Raw genomic sequence first — 7,383 nt, 5'->3', positions numbered from 1 at the left:
CTAGAAATTAAGCGATGCACTAGAAGTTTAAAACTAGCTAATATTTTAAAATTAGATTCTCTTAGCTGAATCACTACTTTAAAAATGTCTAGCTACTTAGCGTTTCATAATGAGAAAAATTATGAACACAAAATAACTTTTGCTTTAACAAATCAATAATGTTTTAAAAAATCAACACCTATGACTCATGGAGGTGACTGATTTCAATGCAAGTCAGTGCCTTAAAAACCACATTAAGTATTTGTGTTTTTCAATTACATATAAATTGGTTTTATTTGGCAGGGTACTCTTATTAAAGTTCATTTGTGAAAATTGTACACTGCCATATTTTTTGCTCCTACAACCCTCAAGGATAAACCTTTTGTGTTTTCTAGAAAAGATCGTATGTACATAAATTACTCTTTAAAAATCAATCATTTAGAAAGCACACATTAGAAACTTAATTATATGTTGATACACTTCAATTGCAAAGCTACATCATACAAAACTAATGCTGATTTAGTGTTATCAAATTAAGAACGGTTCTTGTGTTCCTAAAGATTAGAATGAATCTTTGAGTTAAATTTTTTTTTAATTTCACACAGGTTATAAGTCTTTAAAATTAATAGAGATCATCAGTAAATTTAATCATTCCTTTATTTATGGGTCTATGAACAAAATGAATGGACTCATTATTTCTTAAGGCAACAAAGAAAATACGCCCTTTAAAAAAAGCTTAGTGTGGGAAAATGAATTTATAAGTTACAACATATAAATTGAGGAGCTGCTATTCCAAATACCACAAATACATTAAAGATATATGTTGACAAATACATTATTTATATTTCATAAGCCACTATGAGACAAAAAGTAGGCATTATAAAGAAGGATATATTTTCGGGTAAATTTGGCACACTGTGATAATATATGCAATAGTATTACACTGATGATAATTGAATGCAAATTATTGAATAAACAAAATCTATGAACATTTTTTGTGTGTGCAAGAGAGGATCAACTCACTACTACTGAAAATCATTATTATAACAAATTCTTACAATGAAAATTTTTAACTAAAGGGAAATAGATATGCATATAAACATTTGGCTTGCCTTGCTAGAATAAATTACAATTCATTCCCACTTGATAAAAAAGACTTTTTTTGTTTTCCTTTCCTTCTTCCTTCTAAACCAAGAGAATGCCAGGTAATAATTGTAAAAGAAACAATAGTTATAAATCACCCTCATACCTCTGAAATAACTGATTCAAGCGAGATCATCATTGGATGCTAAACACTAGAATTTGAAGAGCTAATGTGAACTGGTTAATTGCATAGTCTCAGAGTATTAAATCAAATTTTACTTGCTAATTATGAAGAAGGAAAAATTTTACATTTGCAATGGAAAAATCCAGTGGCTACAACCTCAACTGGGTGAGTAAAAAGTACATCATAAAATGGGGAATAATTTGACCTTCTGTACAATATAATATGATACAACATGAAGAACTACACTATCCTCTATGGAACATCCTGCAAAAATTTCAATCTGAATTTTCAAGCCTTTAGCAGTAATTTCTAATTTACTAGAAATACAGGAAATACAGAAACAAGTTAGATGACAACAGTTAGACAAATTCATACTATGGAACATTTTATTTCAGTACAACTAGCCTAGTCCCCTCCAAAAGGCAGTACCATCAGAAAGTACAAAGGTTTGGTAGGAAATAGCAGTTATCAGTGTACTTCTCTACCCTCTTGCCTTTACATCTTTTGTGTGCGTCAGTCTGTACAGTATGCCAATTGTGAGAGCCAATTTGGCTTCCTGAGACCTTTTTCTTGCCACCAAGGCACAATTTGCTGTTTTTCATGAGAGTGACAAGTATCAGGGAAGTAATGTTTGGGGAAGAAGTCCTCAAACTACAGTTGACTAGAGTTAGATTAAAATATTCTCTCCTACTTACCATCTGGGTAATAGACAGAGGATACTTAGAGGTGTTTGCTTTCTCTTCTGTGGCTTTCAGAGTTTCCCTGGAAAGATTGGGCTCAGACACTCACAGTGGTAGCTGACTTGGTTATGCCAATGTACCTCTTTTGTTGTTGTTTTCTGTTTGTTTGTTTGTTTGTTTTTGAGACAGAGTCTGGCTCTTTGTTGACCTGACTGGAGTGCAGTGGTGCAATCTCAGCTCACTGCAACCTCTGCCTCCCAGGTTGAAGGGATTCTCCTATGTCAGTCTTTCGAGTAGCTGGAATTACAGGAGCCAGCCACCACGCCCAGCTAATTTTTGTATTTTTAGTAGAGACTGGGTTTCACCATGTTGGCCAGACTGGTCTTGAACTCCTGACCTCAGGTGATATGCCCACCTCGGCCTCCCAAAGCCAATATACCCTTTGTTGGCTGCCTTTTTCTTCTCTCTCTCACTTCCTCACTCCCTACCTGTGTTTTCTTCACTTTCCTAGTAATTACTTATGCTTGAGTCATCTTCTGTTCTATTTCTGGGAGAACCCAAGCTAAGACAAGGGCTTCTTCTTGATAAAAATTTAATCCAGAAATATAACAAACAAGTGCATGAATGTTATTTGGAATCTGGTTAAAAACATAGTAAGCAGTATATTGGGAGAGAGGCATGTCATGATATCTGCAACACAGTTTCCCCTGGTTCCACAATAATTAAATAAATACATTGAGATACACACACACACACACACACACACACGAGATATAGATACATCTAGGACAGATGGCAAATTGCTAAGAATATTTAACACAAACATCAACAAATTATATAACAAAATTTATATTGAAGAAGAAACCTAGTGATGATAATAATTTTAGTGTTAATATAACTTTATTCACCTTAAGAAAAAGTTGTTATGTGTCTGTTCTATGTACAGAGCCATGCAGCTTACTGAGAGCAAAGTGCAGAACCAGACAGGTAGCCCTTGACGTAGTTTACAATATCTTAGAAGAGCCATGCTGTAGACTAATTACACATTTTGTTTTTTCAATTAGAGTTGCAGTAAGGGCAATAGGAGATGTGCAGAGTGTGAAGGCAATGTGAATGGAGGGTAAGGCTTTCTCAGGTGACCAGGGGAGGTTTCTTTGCAGAATCAACATTCAAACTAGTAGCTGAAGGAGTGTGGAAGTTAGCCCAATGTGTGTGTTCTTTGGTGTGTGTGTGTGTGTGTGTGTGTGTATGAGAGAAAGAGAGAAATTGTGTTGTGTATATGTGCACAGGAGTAGAAATCACCTTATTTATAAATATCCAAAATTAGAAAGAAAACAAGTATTTTCAAGGGAGTAAAAGACAGCCAGTGTGGCTGAAGTATTTATTTTATTTGGGGAAATGTGCAAGGTAAGTTTCATGAGGAAGACAGAGGACAGATTATACATAAATCAAAGAGTACCTTTTAAGCTATGTTTCATAGCACTCTAGCTGTAATGTGAAAGCGAGAAGAGGGTTAAATGGAGTTTGGTGTCTGTGTTTGTATTAAGAATGCCTTTTTATCCCGATGTTTTTTATTCTGACATCTTGGGGCCTTGTTGACTTCAGAGGGACTGCCCTTCTGTGGTTAGCTTACTCACTCGGGAGTTCACCTTCCATATGCAAACCAACCAATCTGAAGCTCATAATCCAAACATCTCTTACCAGGCTCTTACAGAGCTTTCACATTTGGGTCACTATTTTATTTTCCTAATTGCCCAGGACCGGGTACCAGACAATTAGAGGGATACTCCACACCCCAGAGCCTGCTGACATTATTCAAATTAACATAAACCTGCTTAGTCTGCTTACCCTGCCTTGTTTATTTCTTCCTCTAAACAATGAGGGATCTTACAATACTTTCCCTGGCTCCATCTGCTTCCTGACTGACCCTGGTGCCTCTCCGTGTGATCTTGCATGCTGTGGTATGGACACTCCTCTTGGGAAGTGTGAGTAAGGAACTATCTTCTCAGTGGCAATTGTCTCCTGATATGTTGGCCTCATCATACCTAAATAACAACAAAATCTACATTTTAAAAATTGTTTTTTAAGCAAATATATAAAAGTATTTGATGCTGGAACAGTAACACAAAGATGTTAGTGAAAAACAATGAAAACGGACTGACATTTGTTCAGTTAATAGTGTGATGCCAGTGTTAATCTCCTTGCTTTGACAAATATACCATTCTATAAACTGCTAATATTAGGAAAATGTGACTAAAGTGTCTTCAGGAGCTCTCTGCACTTTCTTCGAAAATTTTCTGTAAATCTAAAATTATCCTTAGATTAAATTTAAAAAATCAACTTTACACATAAAGAAAGCAAGAGTGGATGTGGAAGTACTAGCTAGGGTCTGTAACAAAAGGAAAGAGGTGTCGTCAGGTTAATGTCCTTAAGGATGAGTTTGATGTCAGCATTCATTTTCTATTGCCCATTTCTCACACAACTGCACAGAATAAATGTACTGAGTTACACAATTGGTGAATTATAATCATTGATTCATATTTATAGCTTGATGGAGTCTAATTTAAGAATGAGGATTTAGTCTCTTTCTGTTTTTCTCAGTTTGGACAATTTTGAGGCACATATTCCACTACATTTGCCCTGAAACTAAAATTTCTTCCCTGGTAGCCTTGTCCCAAGTCTACTTCATTAACAGCCTGAAACTATAATTCTCCAATCTGATGTTTATCAATAAAATGGTGATAGATTTCCTTCTGCCAAATCCCAAACTCTGCTGTGAAATAGAGAAATCAAGTACTAGCTCCTTTAAATCCAAACCAAAGCAGAAAACAAATAGGGAAGGCATATTTTTTAAAGAATTCAATTTCTATTGTTTCATACTTGTCTGTAACTCAATTCCCAGAAGTAGAGTCCATCATTTTAACAAAGTTTGAGAAGGATTTAAATTGTAAATCCTGCTGAAACAATATTCTTAGGTGCTTTCAAATTACCAAGAAAAAAACGTTATCCTTTATTTCCACCAACACCCCAGAAGAAGTTTTAATAAAGGAGAAAAAAAAGGGAGTTCATTTTTTCATTTAGCTCAGTTTTATTCGTGTGTGGCTGGCTACACACTGACTAGTGAATAGAGATATTGCCACAGTTGGTCATAAGGATTGGGCAGGAGGGAAAGAACATTTATTATCACATTTCACGTTTATCATTTTGGCCAATGACTCTCAATCCCAAGTGACAAAATACACTTTCTCTTTCAGGCTGTATGCTGGTGAATCATATAAACTACCCATTTCAGGTAGCCTTGACTTTAAGGAGTGAAAATGATAATAATTACATTTTTATCCCATCTTTACATGTGTCCTTTTGAAATACATATTTGTTGCACATACTCATGAGGAATGTATGCATTTATCAGGGCTAATTTCCTTATTATAAATCCAGTGAAGTTATTAAAAAAGATTAGGAAGCATTATGAATTTTTAAAGTTTACTTATGAAGGAAATTTAGAAAGAAAATAATGCATCATATTCCTTTAAGTCTTGAATTAAAAATCCATGCCCTCTCTCTGCAGAGAAAGAGGATAGTTGGCTTTGGAAGATAGAGAAAGCGCTTGCTTATCTTCACTGGACAGAAATACTTCAACACAACACATCCCTGCCTACCAATACACTGTAGTATGCAACTCAGTATGGCATTTGGTTTTATGATTTATTTCATTATAGTCCAATATATAGCTACAAATTTATATACTGGGAAGGCAAATAATTACATAGGTAACATTTCTCATGTAAGTTACTTTTATAATGACCTCAATTCGCTTAAATGAAATTACGTTCATATCAACCATTTCTTTAAAAATCTGGATAAAGTATAAACATTCAGATTTATTTCACAGAGCACCCAAGCAATACTTCAATTTAAAAATGATTCAATTGTATGATAAATGAACTTACTGAAAATTCTTCACAGAAAAATCTGTTACATACGGAAGGAAAAATTTAATTTTTGTCATTTAAAAGTCATATATAAGTATATTTCCTACAACACTGTTTCTCTGTATATATTAATTTTTATTTACAAATTACAGTTTATCTTGCTTTTCAAAGTAATGAAATGCCCTCACCTATTATGAGGAGAAATTTTCTGTAAATTCTTTATTTTAAAGTTTTTCATATGTTAAGTATTAATTATTGCAACCAGAAGTAAAAAAAAGGCAATGTAATTATTATCTTCCTGGAAACCTAGCTGACCTCTCTGACTTGGTCAAATTCTAAATTATTAGGAAAATATCACATAAACTTCCATCACGTAAAAATTTGCATTTGCTCTGTAATTATTTGATTAATATCTGATATTTCAGATTATAAGCTCCATTAAGGTAAGAACTATTTTTATGACGAGTTTATCCGTAGTATTTCGCACTATGCCTAGTATATAAAAGATGCTAAAAATCTTGTTAAATAAATTAATCTATGACTCTTGCACTTAAAATGTTCTTAGAAATATGCTTTACTTGGTATGAAAAAAATTCTAAACCATTCAAAACATTCTTAGCACAGTTCATAACTTTAGTCCAATAAGTATTTAGTCACTTTATTGCTGCATACTTGCTTGACTTAACTGTAATTAGAAAATTAAAAAAACAAAAGTTTATAATAATGGCAGTAAAGATTTATGCAGTGCTTAAACATTTATTAGTGCTTAGTATTTATTTAGTACCTTAAACTTTGGTATGCATTTACAAACTTTCTATCATTTATTCCTCAGAATAGCTTTATGACAGTGGAATTCTAGCATTCACTTAATCGATGAATAAGTTTAGACTCAGATACATTAATTTTACAATTGTTATACAACCTGTGGTATTCGAATTCATATTCGAGAAGTTTTAACTCCAAAATTAAACTTTCATTAATCCACTATGTCTTATTGGCCCTCCAACTAAACTAAGACAGAATATTTTAATAGTCTTTAAAGTTCTTTAGGTCTTAGTATTCAATTGTATCTTTCTTACACAAATGCAATCTGGTCTTCCAACAAATCTTTCTTAACTTTCTGCTTGGAACTTGGAAAAAATGAATAGCTCTATGTGTGTGTGTGTGTGTGTGTGTGTGTATGTAAACACCATTATATATATATATAAACCATTCAACATATGCTTAGCACAGTATATATATACTATGTATTATATAGTATATGTAATGCATATATAATATATAATGTATTATATATATATATATAATTCATAGACCAAAAAGGATATAGGAGTATATGAGTTTGTGTGTATAGATACACATAAATAACATTTAAGTTAATTATATTAAGACTAAATTTTATTATTACATTTAATCTTTTGATACATGTAGACGAAATTTGGTATATTATCATGAGCATACACATTATATCAATTACATAAAATGTAATCAATATGTATTTTTAAATGAACAGTGTCAAAACTTA

Source organism: Colobus angolensis, unplaced genomic scaffold, assembly GCF_000951035.1.
Source record: "Colobus angolensis palliatus isolate OR3802 unplaced genomic scaffold, Cang.pa_1.0 Scaffold330, whole genome shotgun sequence".
Taxonomy (NCBI): Eukaryota; Metazoa; Chordata; class Mammalia; order Primates; family Cercopithecidae; genus Colobus; species Colobus angolensis.
The sequence above is the reverse complement of the archived record's forward strand: the minus strand, read 5'-3'. Positions refer to the sequence as shown.